The sequence below is a fragment of the Eumetopias jubatus genome, unplaced genomic scaffold (assembly GCF_037043125.1).
Source record: "Eumetopias jubatus isolate StellerSeaLion01/CBP00866 unplaced genomic scaffold, mEumJub1_p1.0 scaffold_1, whole genome shotgun sequence".
Lineage (NCBI taxonomy): Eukaryota > Metazoa > Chordata > Mammalia > Carnivora > Otariidae > Eumetopias > Eumetopias jubatus.
The window spans coordinates 74,030,055-74,045,792 of record NW_028274807.1 but is presented as its reverse complement, the minus strand read 5'-3'; positions in this window follow the sequence as shown (position 1 = coordinate 74,045,792).

The following is a 15,738-nucleotide window of genomic DNA, read 5'->3' as shown; positions in this document are numbered from 1 at the left end:
AGGAACAAAGACAATATACAGTAACAGTCACCTTACAGGCAATACAATGGCACTAAATTCATATCTTTCAGTGGTTACCCTGAATGTAAATGGGCTTAATGCCCCAATCAAAAGACACAGTCTACCAGAATGGATTAAAAAAAACAAGACCCATCGATATGCTCTCTGCAAGAGACTCATTTTAGACCCAAAGACACCCCCAGATTGAAAGTGAAGGAGTGGAAAACCATTTATCATGCTAATGGACACCAAAAGAAAGCTGGGTGGCAATCCTTATATCAGACAAATTAGATTTTAAACCAAAGACTGTAATAAGAGATAAGGAAGGACACTATATCCTACTTAAAGGGTCTATCCAACAAAACAAAAGCAAAGAAACACATTGACAACAATACAATAATAGTGGGGGACTTTAACACCCCCTCACTGAAATGGGCAGATCATCTAAGCAAAAGATCAACAAGGAAATAAAGACTTTAAATGACACACTGGACCAAATGGACTTCACAGACATATTCAGAACATTCCATCCCAAAGCAATGGAATACACATTCTTCTCTAGTGCCCATGGAACATTCTCCAGAATAGATCACATCCTAGGTCACAAATCAGGTCTCAACCAGTACCAAAAGATTGGGATCATTGCCTGCATATTTTCAGACCACAATGCTTTGAAACTTGAACTCAATCACAAAAGGAAAGTCGGAAAGAACTCAAGTACATGGAGGCTAAAGAGCATCCTACTAAAGAATGAATGGGTCAACCAGGAAATTAAGGAAGAATTAAAAAAATTCATGGAAACAAATGAAAATGAAAACACCACTGTTCAAAATCTTTGGGATACAGCAAAGGCAGTCCTAAGAGGAAAGTATATAGCAATACAAGCCTTTCTCAAGGAACAAGAAAGGATTCAAATGCACAACCTAACCCTACACCTAAAGGAGCTGGAGAAAGAAGAGCAAATAAAGCCTAAACCCAACAGGAGAAGAGAAATAATAAAGATCAGAGCAGAAATCAATGAAATAGAAACCAAAATAACAGTAGAACAGATCAATGAAACTAGGAGCTGGTTCTTTGAAAGAATTAACAAGATTGATAAACCCCTGGCCAGACCTATCAAAAGGAAAAGAAAAATGACCCAAATCAACAAAATCATGAATGAAAGAAGAGAGATCACAACCAACACCAAAGAAATACAATTATAAGAACATATTATGAGCAACTCTATGCCAGCAAATTAGATAATCTGGAAGAAATGGATGCATTCCTAGAGATGTATCAACTACCAAAACTGAACCAGGAATAAATAGAAAACCTGAACAGACCTATAACCACTAAGAAAATTGAAGCAGTCATCAAAAATCTCCCAACAAACAAAAGTCCTGGGCCAGATGGCTTCCCAGGGGAATTCTACCAAATATTTCAAGAAGAATTAATAACTATTCTTCTGAAATTTTTCCAAAAAATAGAAATGAAAAGAAAACTTCCAAACTCGTTTTATGAAGCTACCATTACCTTGATCTCCAAACCAGACAAAGACCCCATCAAAAAGGAGAATTACAGACCAATATCCTTGATGAACACGGATGTAAAAATTCTCACCAAAACAATAGCCAATAGGATCCAACAGTACATTAAAAGGATTATTCACCAAGTGTGATTTATCCCTGGGCTGCAAGGTTGGTTCAACATCTGCAAATCAATCAATGTGATACAATACATTAATAAAAGAAAGAACAAGAACCATATGATCCTCTCAATAGATGCAGAAAAAAGCATTTGACAAAGTACAGCATCCTTTCTTGATCAAAACTCCTCAGAGTATAGGCATAAAGGGTACATACCTCAATAGCATAAAAGCCATCTATGAAAAACCCACAGTGAATATCATTCTCAATGGGGAAAAGCTGAGAGTTTTCCCCCTAAGGTCAGGAACACAGCAGGGATGCCCACTATCACCACTGCTATTCAACATAGTATTAGAAGTCCTATCCGCAGCAATCAGACAACAAAAAGAAATCAAAGACATCCAAATTGGCAAAGAGGAAGTCAAACTCTCACTCTTTGCAGATGATATGATACTGTATGTGTAAAACCCAAAAGACTCCACCCCAAAACTGCTAGAACTCATACAGAAATTCAGTAAAGGGGCAGGATAGAAAATCAATGCACAGAAATCAGTGGCATTCCTATAACCAACAACAAGACGGAAGAAAGCCAAATTAAGGAGTCGATCTCATTTACAATTGCACCCAAAACCATAAGATACCTAGGAATAAATCTAACCAAAGAGGCAAAGAATCTGTACTCAGAAAACTATAAAATACTTGTGAAAGAAATTGAGGAAGACACAAAGAAATGGAAAAACGTTCCATGCTCATGGATTGGAAGAACAAATATTGTGAAGATGTCAATGCTACCTAGAACAATCTACACATTTAATGCAATCCCTATCAAAATACCATCCACTTTTTTCAAAGAAATGGAACAAATAATCCTATAATTTGTATGGAACCAAAAAAGACCCCGAATAACCAGAGGAATGTTGAAAAAGAAAAGCAAAGCTGGTGGCATCACAATTCTGGACTTCAAGCTCTATTACAAAGCTGTCCTCATTAAGACAGTATGGTACTGGCACAAAATAAGACACATAGATCAATGGAACAGAATCGAGAGCCCAGAAATGGACCCTCAACTCTATGGTCAACTCATCTTTGACAAAGCAGGAAAGAATGTCCAATGGAAAAAAGACAGTCTCTTCAACAAATGGTGTTGGGAAAATTGGACAGCCACATGCAGAAGAATGCAATTGGACCATTTCCTTACACCACACACAAAAGTAGACTCCAAATGGTTGAAAGACCTAACTGTGAGACAGGAGTCCATCAACATCCTAAAGCAGAACACAGGCAGAAACCTCTTCGACCTCAGCCGCAGCAACTTCTTCCTAGAAACATCACCAAAGGCAAGGGAAGCAAGGGCAAAAATGAACTATTGGGACATAATCAAGATAAAAAGCTTTTGCACAGCAAAAGAAACAGTCCACAAAACCAAAGGACAAACGACAGAATGGGAGAAGATATTTGCAAATGACATATCAGATAAAGGGCTAGTATCCAAAATCTATAAAGAACTTATCAAACTCAACACCCAAAGAACAAATAATCCAATCAAGAAATGGGCAGGAGACATGAACAGACATTTTTCCAAAGAAGACATCCAAACGGCCAGCAGACACATGAAAAAGTGCTCAACATCGCTCGGCATCAGGGAAATCCAAATCAAAACCTCAATGAGATGTCACCTCACACCAGTCAGAATGGCTAAAATTAAGAAGTCAGGAAATGACAGATGTTGGCGGGGATGCGGAGAAAGGGGAACCCTCCTACACTGTTGGTGGGAATGCAAGCTGGTGCAACCACTCTGGAAAACAGTATGGAGGTTCTTCAAAAAGTTGAAAATAGAGCTACCGTATGACCCAGCTATTGCACTACTGGGTATTTACCCCAAAGATACAAATGTGGATCCAAAGGGGTACGTGCACCCCAATGTTTATAGCAGCAATGTCCACAATAGCCAAACTGTGGAAAGAGCCAATATGTCCATCAACAGATGAATGGATAAAGAAGAAGTGGTATATATACACAATGGAATATTATGCAGCCATCAAAAAGAATGATATCTTGCCATTTGCAACTACGTGGATGGAACTGGAGGGTATTATGCTGAGTGAAATAAGTCAGTCAGAGAAAGACATGTTTCATATGACCTCACTGATATGAGGAATTCTTAATCTCAGGAAACAAACTGAGTTTTGCTGGAGTGGTGGGGGGTGGGAAGGATGGAGTGGTTGGGTGATAGACATTGGGGAGGGTATGTGCTATGGTGAGCGCTGTGATATGTGCAAGACTGTTGAATCACAGATCTGTACCTCCGAAGCAAATAATACATCATATGTTTAAAAAAAAAAGAAGAAGAAGAAGATAGCAGGAGTGGAAGAATGAAGGGGAGGGAATCGGAGGGGGAGATGAACCATGAGAGACTATGAACTCTGAGAAACAAACTGAGGGTTCTAGAGGGGAGGGTGTGGGGGGATGGGTTAGCCTGGTGATGGGTATTAAAGAGGGCACGTTCTGCATGGAGCACTGAGTGTTATATGCAAACAATGAATCATGAACAGTATGTCAAAAACAAATGATGTAATGTATGGTGATTAATATAACATAATAAAATATATATATATCAAAAAAAAAAGAGAGAGAGAGAGGGAGCTCAGAGATCATCAGTTCCAAGCCTCTTGTTTACTACATGAGGAAATAAGTCTAGAGAGGAGAAGCGACATTCTCAAATTCACACTGGAAATTAATATCAAAGATGAAACTAAAGTCATGACTCCAACTCTCAGCCCTGAAGTTGCTACAATGTAACCAATAGCTGTGCTATCAAGTAACCATCCAAACAGGCCTGTGCGGCACTGAGATTCTCTTTTTAATGATATTTTCTGTATTGATCCAGAACATGGTACGAAAAGCTATTCACAACATCCACACTTAAAGGGAAAAAAAAAAAAGGAGGCACATAGATCAAGTGATTGGGCCAAGTTCCAAGAGAGAGAGATGAATAAGAAGGAAAGAGCAGAAAGTCGGCTTCTCCCTGTAGGTCAACCTGCTAGATGAGACAGCATTGCCAAATTCCTGAAATGACTGCATTCCATTGCTGTTTCAAATCACCATGGCTCTCCTCCTCAGAAGACTGTGCACTACACATCTAGATATTTTGACCTAAAAACTTCATTTAAAGAATTCCATGACCCCACTCGCAGTAATTGGAGTCAGGCAGAGGTAGGACTGGCAGATCCACACGACTGACTCATCTTCTCACCCACACCTGTTCTGATAGCTTCAGCGTCAGCTCATTTCCAGGGAACTTGGGGCATTCCACCCCTCCCCCTGAAGCTTGCTCCCTGCCCCCGGCCATACCACATGTAATTTCAGTCTTTGGGACAGAGTATTCACTTTAGTCCAGACTCTAATCCTTGCCTCAAATCTTTGGAATACATATATGTTTCAAGAATTCATACTCATTCAGATTTTAGAAAGTGAGTAGTTTACTACCTTTCTTAATATATTACAAACCCCCCAGCAGGATCTGGGGCAGGACCCCATAGTCAAATGCTTTAGTATTTCTTCAGCAAAGCATATGAATATTCTCAATAAGTGGGATAAGCAAAGGCTACCTAAACAGCCTCACATCAGGACAGGTTGAGTTTTGTCACCAAGGGAGTTTGCTGCACATTTATAGAAAACCAATCAGATTTCAGAGCTTTTTGGATTTCAGAAGTGAAAATATAGGATGGTGGATCTGTACCACTTCTCAGTTTGTACAACTACTCAGATCAAGTCAACTAATATGGATGTTTTCCTTTATGTCTCTAAGAGACTCATCAATGTTAGCTGATTTTTCCTATGGATTTTCTCTGTCTTCGTAAGGAAAAGTCACAGAAAATAAAATAGATGTCAGGTGCCATGACTGCGAGATAGTTGTGCTTCCATTTTCCTTTCAAAAGCAGCATCTTCGTTGTTGGCAGTGAAAAGAACAAGTCCCTGCCTCCCTCTGAATCGTCAGTGTGAGCATGGGGACTTGCAGAAAGATAAAGGATGAGGGCTTGTCTGAAGATGATTGTTGCTATGGACTGAATTGTTTCTCTCCAAGATTCATATGTTGAAGCCCTAACTCCCCAGTGAGACTGTATTTGGAGATAAAGGCTCTAGGAAGGTAATTAAGGTTAGATGAGATTAGAAGGGTGGGGTCCTAATCCAATGGGATTAGGGTCCTTAGAAGAAGAGACACCAGAGTGCTTTCCTCTCCCTCCCTCCCCCACTCCCTCTTTCTCTCTCCCCATCATGTGAAGACACAGAAAGAAGGTGGCCATCTGCCTGCAAACCAGGAAGAGACCTCTCACCAGGAACTAAACTGACTAGCACCATGATCTTGGACTTCTAGCCTCCAGAACTATGAAGAATAAATTTGTGTGGTAGAAGACACTCCATCTCGGGTACTCTGATGGCAGCCCAGGTTGATTAAGACAAACTGTTATACTTCTTGTTCTCATACTGGCTGCCTTCTCACACCTTATGCATAGTCATGAGTTTTATTTAAAGTAATTTTGTTTGGGGTACACAGTACAATGCCCTGCTAGTTGCAGAACATTTATTGCACACTAAGCTCAGTGTTGGGAGACCCAAATTCAAGACTTGGCTGTGCTACCAACAAGATGCGTGAACCTAGAGAGGTCCCTTCCTTTCACTGGGGCTCAGAGAGTTAGGTACTGGATAATCTCTAAGTTTTCTTCCAGCAACCACATCCTAAGATATGGAGAATTTAACCACACCCAATTTCTATTTCCCAGCAACACTTTTTGGCAAAGCCAGGAAACAACTTAGGATCATTAAGCCATCCCTCAGCCCCACTCCACCTCCAAGACCATTTTTATTGTTCTCACACTTAACCTCTAGGGTGTTAGTAAGATCGATGGAACTGTTTGTGTTTCTTAGATGGAAAAGCTTCTCACAAGTGTCCTTGCCGCTTGATTGTGGTTAGAGCTGCTCCATGAATTGCTGATGACCTGCACTTCTGAAAGATGCTGAGGTAAATGTAAATTATGGCAGGGTCAGTTTGGGGGTAGGAAGTAATCCTTCCCAAGATGCCCATCTGGCATTAGCTCATGAGATCAGGAGGCAAAGATCAGGGGAATATCCTCTACATCTGTGAACTACATCTCTACCACAGGCCAGGTCAAGAAAGGAGAAACAGAGACACAGAAATGAATTCTTCCATCAAAAGAGCTTTTGTTTCTGCTTTTGCTTTTCCCCTTGCTTCTGGCCAGAGATGCCAGGTTCTGTGATTATCCTTGGGAGTTCGGGCAGAGGAGTGACTCCACTTCCTCTGCCCACCTTCCACTTCTTATTCCATTCCTCTACACAACATCTTGTGCTCTGATCTTCAGTTCTTTCCCATTCCTCCACCACACCCTTTAAAAACCCAAGTCTGACTGCACTACCTTCTCTCTTCCTTTCATCCTAGCACATCAATGGGATAGTAGCCCCATAAAGGGAAATGCTTAACTTTACTATCTAATCAATACTCAAACTGCAATGTAACTGATATTTCATAATTGACATGACCTACACCATCTTTAAATTACATGGCCATGTCTGTAAAACATGTATAAAAGCATTTCTGCCAGACATTTCCAATTCTGGCAGTGAACCAGAACCAAGTGAACACCTCATTAAAAATACAGGTTTCCAGGCCAAATTGCAGACATCCTGACCCAGAACCTGCAGGAGTGGCGCCCTGGAATCTGCATTCTAACAAGCTCCCAGGGCTTCTTAGGCACCTAGTCTAACCTTAGTCCTTTGGGAAATACTAATGTTGGTTTCTTACAGAAGCAGAGACCTCATGTCTTCAGTCTTGGTGCTTGTATTAATCTAAATCTTTGTTACATATAACCAACATAAAATTCTCACTAGTTTAACCAAAAGTGGAGATTTATTGTAAGGACGCTTACAATGGGTCACGAAACACCAAGAAAGAATGCAACTGGGCTTGAGAACAACTAGAAAGTCACCTCTAGGACTCTCTGTCTCACATTTGACTGGCTTCTAAATAACTACTTGGGTTTTTCTGTCTCATCTCAGACAGGCTTTTTCCTCTCCTCTGTGGCAGAATGTGACTGCTATCTTTTCCCAAGTGCTACATGTTTTAGTCCATATACCCAGACAACTTTCTCTTCTGTAAGTTCAAGTTCTCAGGGAGAAGATTTGAATTGGCTTGGGAGGCATCAGATGTCCACTCTTCCCAAAATAAATACGCATATATATATATTCATTCTCTCTCTTTCTCCCTCTCTCTCTCTCTCTCATGAACGATGGCACAGTCTATTAAAGTATTTCTGAATCTCCCATCTTATTATCAGGTGATTCCTTTGGCTAGTTACCATGGCTGAGGTAAGGTGACATGGAAGTCACTTCATGGCTAGAGACAGGTGGGTAGTAGTAGTTCTCAGAAAACTCTGGGAGATTCCTATAAAGGACAGCTGGAAGGGCGCCTGGGTGGCTCAGTCAAGCGTACAACTCTTAATTTTGGCTCACGGTCAAATGATCTCAGTGTCATGAGATTGAGCCCTGACTTGGGCTCCATTCTCAGTGGGGAGTCTGCTTGAGAATCTCTCTCCCATTCCCTCTGTCCCCCACCCCCATGCTCGCTCTTTCTCTCTCTCTCTCAAATAAATAAATAAATCTTTAAATGAAAATAAAGAATAGCTGGAGGAAGAAGTGCTAGGTAAGCAAAACAATGGGAGCTCACTACAATATACCTCTCCTGGTGCCCATTATGGGGCTTTGTTCCTAATAAGCATTCATTAAATGGAGACTGAACCAGAAGTAGTCAGAAGATCTGATTTCAAGTGCCAATACCAACACTAACTAGCAATGTAAACATCAAATCTCTAAATCAGTTTCTTCATCTAAAGAGTGGAAATAATAGTATAGTTATTTAGTGGACAAACAAAAATTAAAATTAATAAACACACATATATACCTTTATTTATATATGAAAGTATCATAAACCACAAACAACTCTATAAATATTAAGTACTATTTTCAATGATCTAAACTATATGTTTGGATTGAATTCTTCCCATTAGTTGTTAAAGACTCGTGTACTTGATTTAAATAAGGTTACTTATTTATGGGAATACAAACAGAAACCTGGTATCCACTTTGCTTGAAGATTTCCCCTTTTATCAAAGTTATCTACAGTTTAAATGTCATATATCAATAGAGCCTACTCTGAGAGGAGCCACTGAACACTTACTACACACCAACCACCATGCTAAGTCCTATACACACATTCTCACATTTAATACACACAACAATGCTTTGAATTAAATATAAATAGTATCTCCATTTTACACAAAAGGAAGTTGAGTCTCAGAAAGATTGGGTAATTTATGCAAGGACACACAGATAATAAGCACTAGAACTGAGATTTGAACCAAAGTCCTCAATAAAATGAGTGTGTTTGAACTTGTCTTTCTAAAACTATCATGGAAATGTCTACATTACCCAGAAACACATTATTGTTAATAGTCTCTCTATAACTTGCTTTAAGATGTGACTAATTCAGTACTATCACTATAGCTAAGCCTTTTAAAACATAACACATTTCATCCTCAAGGCTGAAGCTGTGAAGTGTTCTTCATTGAATTATTTCCTGAACCTGATCCTGATGTATTTTTAACTGAAAAACATTCTGCTTAGACTAAACGCAAAAAACTAAATAGCAAAATATGTTTGTAAGCCAGATGTAAGCAGCAAGATGACTCCTAGAAAACCTATAAAGACTCAACTTGTAAATTGCCAACAAATAAATTAATTAAATTTTGCTCTTAATTTGTGTCATTTTAGGGTTTTTTGTCCTTCTGGCCTAGCTCTTCTCCTCTTTCACAATCTTTCCTTTCTCTTCTATAAGTAGAACTTCAATCCAGGTTTTCAAACAAAATCAAAGTTCTCTGGGAGCGCCTGGGTGGCTCAGTCGATTAAGCGTCTGCCTTCGGCTTGGGTCATGATCCCAGGATCTGGGATAGAGCCCCACATTGGGTTCCCTGCTCAGTGGGGAGCCTGCTTCTCCCTCTCCCACTCCCCCTGCTTGTGTTCCCTCTCTCACTGTCTCTCTCTCTGTCAAATAAATAAGTAAAATCTTTAAAAAAAAAAGTTAGAAGGGAATTCACCCACATAAAAAAAAATCAAAGTCCTCTGACATTATATAAACATTGCTTAATGATTTTATGCAGCAAAAAAATCATTGAATCATAGACTATTACAGCCAAAGTGAATCTTAGTGATTATCTTGTATAACCCCCTCAGCTTAAAGAGGACAAACAGGCCCAGGAAGTTAGTAGCCTTCTTCTTACAGAGAATTCCATAGGAAACACTGACCTAGAACCCACGAAACCATAGTCACATTGCTAATAACTATAAACGAATTTCCCTTTCTTGCCTCAGTTTATCCATCTGAAAACAATGAAAAGAGGGAATTAGGTAATCTCTAAGAAAACTCTCACCTCTAATGTACTTTTTCTTAGTTTTTTCTCACTCCTAAAGAGATATGCAGCTATGTCACACATAGATTCACAAACATATCTATATTTCTTCTTACACTTGAGTATGATATGAACACTGGGGAGTAGATATGCACTACTCCAAGTCAACTCAATATTCAAAATTATGAACTTACTGATAAGTAGCAAACTATTGGTAGATTGGTTTTCATAGTCTTCAACTTCAATCTCAAGCCCCTTCTGCAGAGACCTTGGATATTACATGGTATCACTTACTAGGAACATGGCATTTCATCTAGTTCCATTAGACACTGTTGATAATCAGACACAAGGTAATAAAAGGAAGCTGCATTAGATTCTCTTGGTCTAAGTGACAAAATCCCAACAGACTTGAGCAAAATGAGAATATACTGGAAGAATACACAAGTATCTTTAGCAAATAACTGAACAGCAAAGACATATCAGGCCTCAGGAATAGCTGGACTGTTACCAGGGTCTTTAAGATATCCTCCTCCTCTCTTTACTGCTTCTCTCTAGAAATGGCCTCATTCTGTTTCAATAGACTACCTTTCTCTATACTTTGGAAAACACAGCTGACAATGCCAATGATGTTCTACATGCAACCTTTCAGCCTACAGAGAGACAATGACCCTATTCTTCAACCAAAGATAAAAAATCTCAGAGAGAAGAGATTGATCTGGCTCATGTTCTGTGTACCCACTTCTGAACCAAACAGTTGGGGTCAATGAGCAGCTATGAGGCACCAGTGTAATTATTCTCTTAATAAGCAAGTTGATGAGAAAAGGGCACTTACAGAAAAGGGGTCCTCAACAGACTGTCTCTAGGTTTTTACTCCACTCCATTCTAGATTCCCTGAGTCCAAGGTTGGTGTTGGAGATCAAGGGGAAGATTATTTTCTGGGGTGTATAGAATAGTTTAAAGATAACACTGAGCTTGGGATAATGCTGCAATGGGAAATTAATGGTCTGGTTGGGAGCTCAACTCCAAATACAGTTCCACTCATATTGTACATGCCAATATGCTATGAAGATCGCAACCAATTTAACCTTTTCTAAATAAAAAATATTAATTCAGGGTATCGGAAGCACTGTTTTACATGGCAATATATTTTTCATTTGTAACAACTGACAACGGTGGAAAAATAGAATTTGTTTCATGTAAATTCATCTTTGACACCTTCAGTTTCAAGTGAAGTGCCAAATATTTGTATTTATTCTTGAAAATATGATTACTACATATGTGATAACTATATATTTCACACATTCCCTCACAGTCTACCTAAGCTTTCTTTTACTTTTTTCAACTCCTTTCCCTCTACTCAGTTGGGGGCAAATAGCTCATGACAACAGGAAGGCGGGTGCTGTTGACGAAGGCTGTGTACCAGAGCATCCGTGCTTTCCAGTAATGCTTAACCTTGTTCCTGAGTTTATAGGTTAGAGTAACTACCAACTAGCAGCTGCGATAGTGTAAAGAGGAGATGAGAATACCAACACTATTTTCTTTGTGCCAAGAGTCACAGCAGTATTATTCTCCTGGGAGTTGAGTGATGAGGAAGGAAGTTCATATCATGAATATTTACAAAACGTTTTGAATTATAGTAAGCCAAACATGAGATTTGTTTTACTTTTCTGGAAATGAAATAAATTAATTAAAGACATTTTGAGTGTGAGGCTATTTTTAAGAGACTTTTTTTTAGAGCAGTTTTAGATTCACAGCAAAACTGAGAGAAAAGTACAAAGATATCCCATCTATTCTCTGGCCACACACATGCATAGTCTTCCCCATTGTCAACTTCCCCCACCATATGGGTACATTTTTTACAATTATTGAATCTACATAGAAACACCATTATTACCCCAAGTCCACTGTGTACTTTAGAGATCATTATTGGTGTTGTATGTTTCATTGGTTTGGACAAATGTATAATGACATATAGCAACAATTATGATATCATACACAGTATTTTCACTGCCCTAAAAATCCTCTGTGTTCTCTCTGTTCATTCCTCCCTTCCCATTAACCTCCCCCTCAAAACCTCTGTTTCTATAGTTTTTACTATCTCCATAGTTTTGCTTTTTCTAGAATGTCATATAGTTAAAACCATATAATATATGTAACCTTCTCAGGTTAGCTTATTTTACTTAGTAAGATGAATTTGTTTCCTCCATGTCTTTTCATGGCTCGATAGCTCACTTCATTTTAGCACTGACTAATATTCCCTTGTCTGGACATACCAGTTTATTTGTTTAATCACCTACTGAAAGACATCTTGGTTGCTTCCAAGTTTTGGCAATTTGAATAAAGCTACTAAAAACATCCACATGCAGGTTTCTTTGTGAAAATACATTTTTAGCTCCTTTGGTTAAATACCAAGATTGAAATTGCTGGATCATATGCTGAGAGTATGTTAGTTTTTCAGGGATCATTTCTATAGTTTGTTAGTTTTGTAAGAAACTGCAAAACTACCTTCCAAAGTAGCTGTACCATTTTCCATTTCACCAGCAATGACTGAGAATTCCAGTTGCTCCACAACCTTGCCAGCATTTGGTATTGTCAGTGTTCTGGATTTTGGCCATTCTAATAGGTATATAATGGCATCTCATTGTTGTTTTAATTTACAATAGACAAAGAGGTCAATGGCACAGTATAGCAAGCCCTGAAATAGACCCATAAAAATATAGTCAACTGATCTTTGATAAAGGAGTAAAGACAATATGATGAAGGAAAGATAGCCTTTTCAACAAATCATGTTGGAACAAAGGACATCCACGTGCCAAAAAATGAATCTAGACACAGACCTTATACGCTTCACAAAAAGTAACTTAAAATGGATCACAGACTTAAATTTTAAAGCAAAACTAAAAATCCCAGAAGATAGCATAGGAAAAAAAATTAGATGGCCTTGGGTTCAGCACATTTTTAGATATGACACCAAATGCACAATCCATTTAAGAAAGAATTGAGAAGCTGGACTTGATTAAAATTTAAAATTTCTGCTCTGTTAAAGATACTGTCAAGAGAATGAGAAGACAAGCCACAAACTGGGAAAAAATATTTGCAAAGGACACATCTGATAAAAGACTGTTATCCAAAAATATACAAAGAACTCTTAAAACTCAACAAAAAGAAAATGAAGAAACCAATTTAAAAATGGGCTACAGACACTTCACCAAAGATGTACAGCTAGCAAATAAGCACATGAAAAGTTTCTCCACATCATGTCATCAAATGCGAGACTTTTTACTTAAAAAAAAGAAAAAGACAGAGGATTAAGTTGCTCAATTTTCAACAACAGGTTGAGATTAGAGTTCTTCATAACAATGTGAGAAATAAACAATGTAAGAAATTAATATCCAGTCTCACATTTTAAAGTTAATCTGCTAGAAACATTTTTCTTACTTGTAAAATGACTATTTACTAGGTACAGCACCAAAATATATTTCCATTCTAAGAGAATATATACAGTTTTGGTACTAGTTAACTAAGGAAAATTGGTCAGGTTAGTTTTTTAAATTAGCAGGTTAATTATCACAGTTTTTAAGGATGTGTAACCTCCCATGATAAACAGTTTGACTAAAAATAAATAAACAGTTTTCAACAATATTTTTCTCAAATACATTTAATTACAATAAGTAGAATCTCAACTAGCTTTGGAACTATTAAAATAAAAAAATGTTAATATTGTAGGAAACTTTATCTCTCCCTTTTAGTAAACTGAGATACAGACTCCATTTTTTTTAAATGACAAGACACAGGTAAATACAGATTTACTTAAATGGTGTGGTAAATGATGCATAAACATTTACCAACCTTCTCCTCTATCTATTTAAACATAAGCTTAGGAGTGAGAGTGAGATTAAGCACCTACTGTTTTCATCAGAATATGCTAAAATCATTGGTTGCTAGATTTTTTTTAAAGATTTGATTATTCATTTGAGAGAGAGAGAGCACAAGCAGGGGGGAGCCACAGGTAGAGGGAGAAGCAGGATCCCCGCTGAGCAGAGAGCCTAATGTGGGGCTGGATCCCAGGACGTTGGGATCACGGCCTGAGCAGAAGGCAGACGCCCAACCAACTGAGCCACCCAGGCACCCCAGTTGCTAGATTTTTTTTGAAAAGATATAAGCACTGTCCTCAAAGGTAATATAATCTGATGGAAAAACTCAAGTAGACACATGTGAAAGATGAAGTATCATGCAGTTTATTCCCAATTATTTAGAGTAACAGAAGGAAACAATGATACACTTATCTAAAATAAATATAATCCCAAGAAATAGACTTATATAAGAGCCCCTGCCAATTTCTATCCCTCTTTAAAAAAAAATTTGTTTTAAATAGGCTCCACGTCCAGCATGGAGCTCAACATGGGGCTCAAACTCACGAAGACCCTGAGATCAAGACCTGAGTTGGAATCAAGAATCAGATGCTTAAACCGACTGAGCCATCCAAGTGGTCCTCCATCCCTCTTTTAACAAATACCACCTGTAGAAAAGGACAGATACATTAGACACAATTTAAAAGAAGGGAAAAGGCAGGAGGAGCCAGTGGTTCTGAAAATAACCTAAAAAAGACAAAGCTGTGTCACAGGTATTTGGAAAACATTGTTACAGTCCTCTCATGGGGGACACCAAGAAAGAAAGAGGGGGGAGGAGGGAGAGGGAGAGAAATAGGGAGGGAGAGAGAGAGAGAGACAGAGAGAAAGAAAGAAAGAAAAAGGGGGAGAAAAGAGGAGGAAAGGGAGGGAGAAGCATACATTAGGTTACTAAATTTCAACAGCAGGTTGAGATGAGATTAGATTTGGAAGATATGGGAAAAGCAATGTGACAGTGTGATACCATTAGCATGTCTCAGATATGCAGTGTGGCCCACATTTATAAAAATCATTTAAAAATTATTTCCTAGGTTCAGCCAGAGACAAGAGTTTCACCATCCTTACTTCTCAGGGCTTGATCTTATGTCCTTCCATAGAAAGTAACAATGACAGGTAAGACTCCATATTTCAGACCCTTTTATCCCTCAGAATTCACAACCAGTAGCTGGATTTGTATACAGATCTGAAGTTGCCTCACTTATATTCATGGAGGGTAAGGGAGTGGTCTGTATTCCTATCAAGAATTATATCAGGCAAGAATGATGTGTAGGGGTTTATGCTTGAAATGGCCATGATGAGCTCCTCAAATTCTTGGTAATCATCACTGATGAGAAACCATTCACAAAAGCGGATGGGAAAAATGTAAAGCCACTGGTTTTTTCAATAACCACCTAAATATTTAAAACAGTTGAAATTGCATTTAAAGAATCTAATGAATTTTCCTTAACTTTCATTAACAAATGTAATAGTGAATTTTCTTGTGATTTGTAAGTGGGATTTGAATGCAATAACATTTTTTCCATATCAAGTGTTTCAAAACAGGGATAAGGCTTTAACTTGCAGATGGTACCTGCATTGTTAGCACCTGAGATAGAAATCTAGGTGGAGGGGCACTCCTCTAGGTGGACACTCAGGGCTTCTTGTCAGAGCTGAGAATGCGGGCTTTCATTCTTGGAGTTTTGGGGCATCATGGGGGCATAGCCTCAAATTCCTCTGGAACCATGC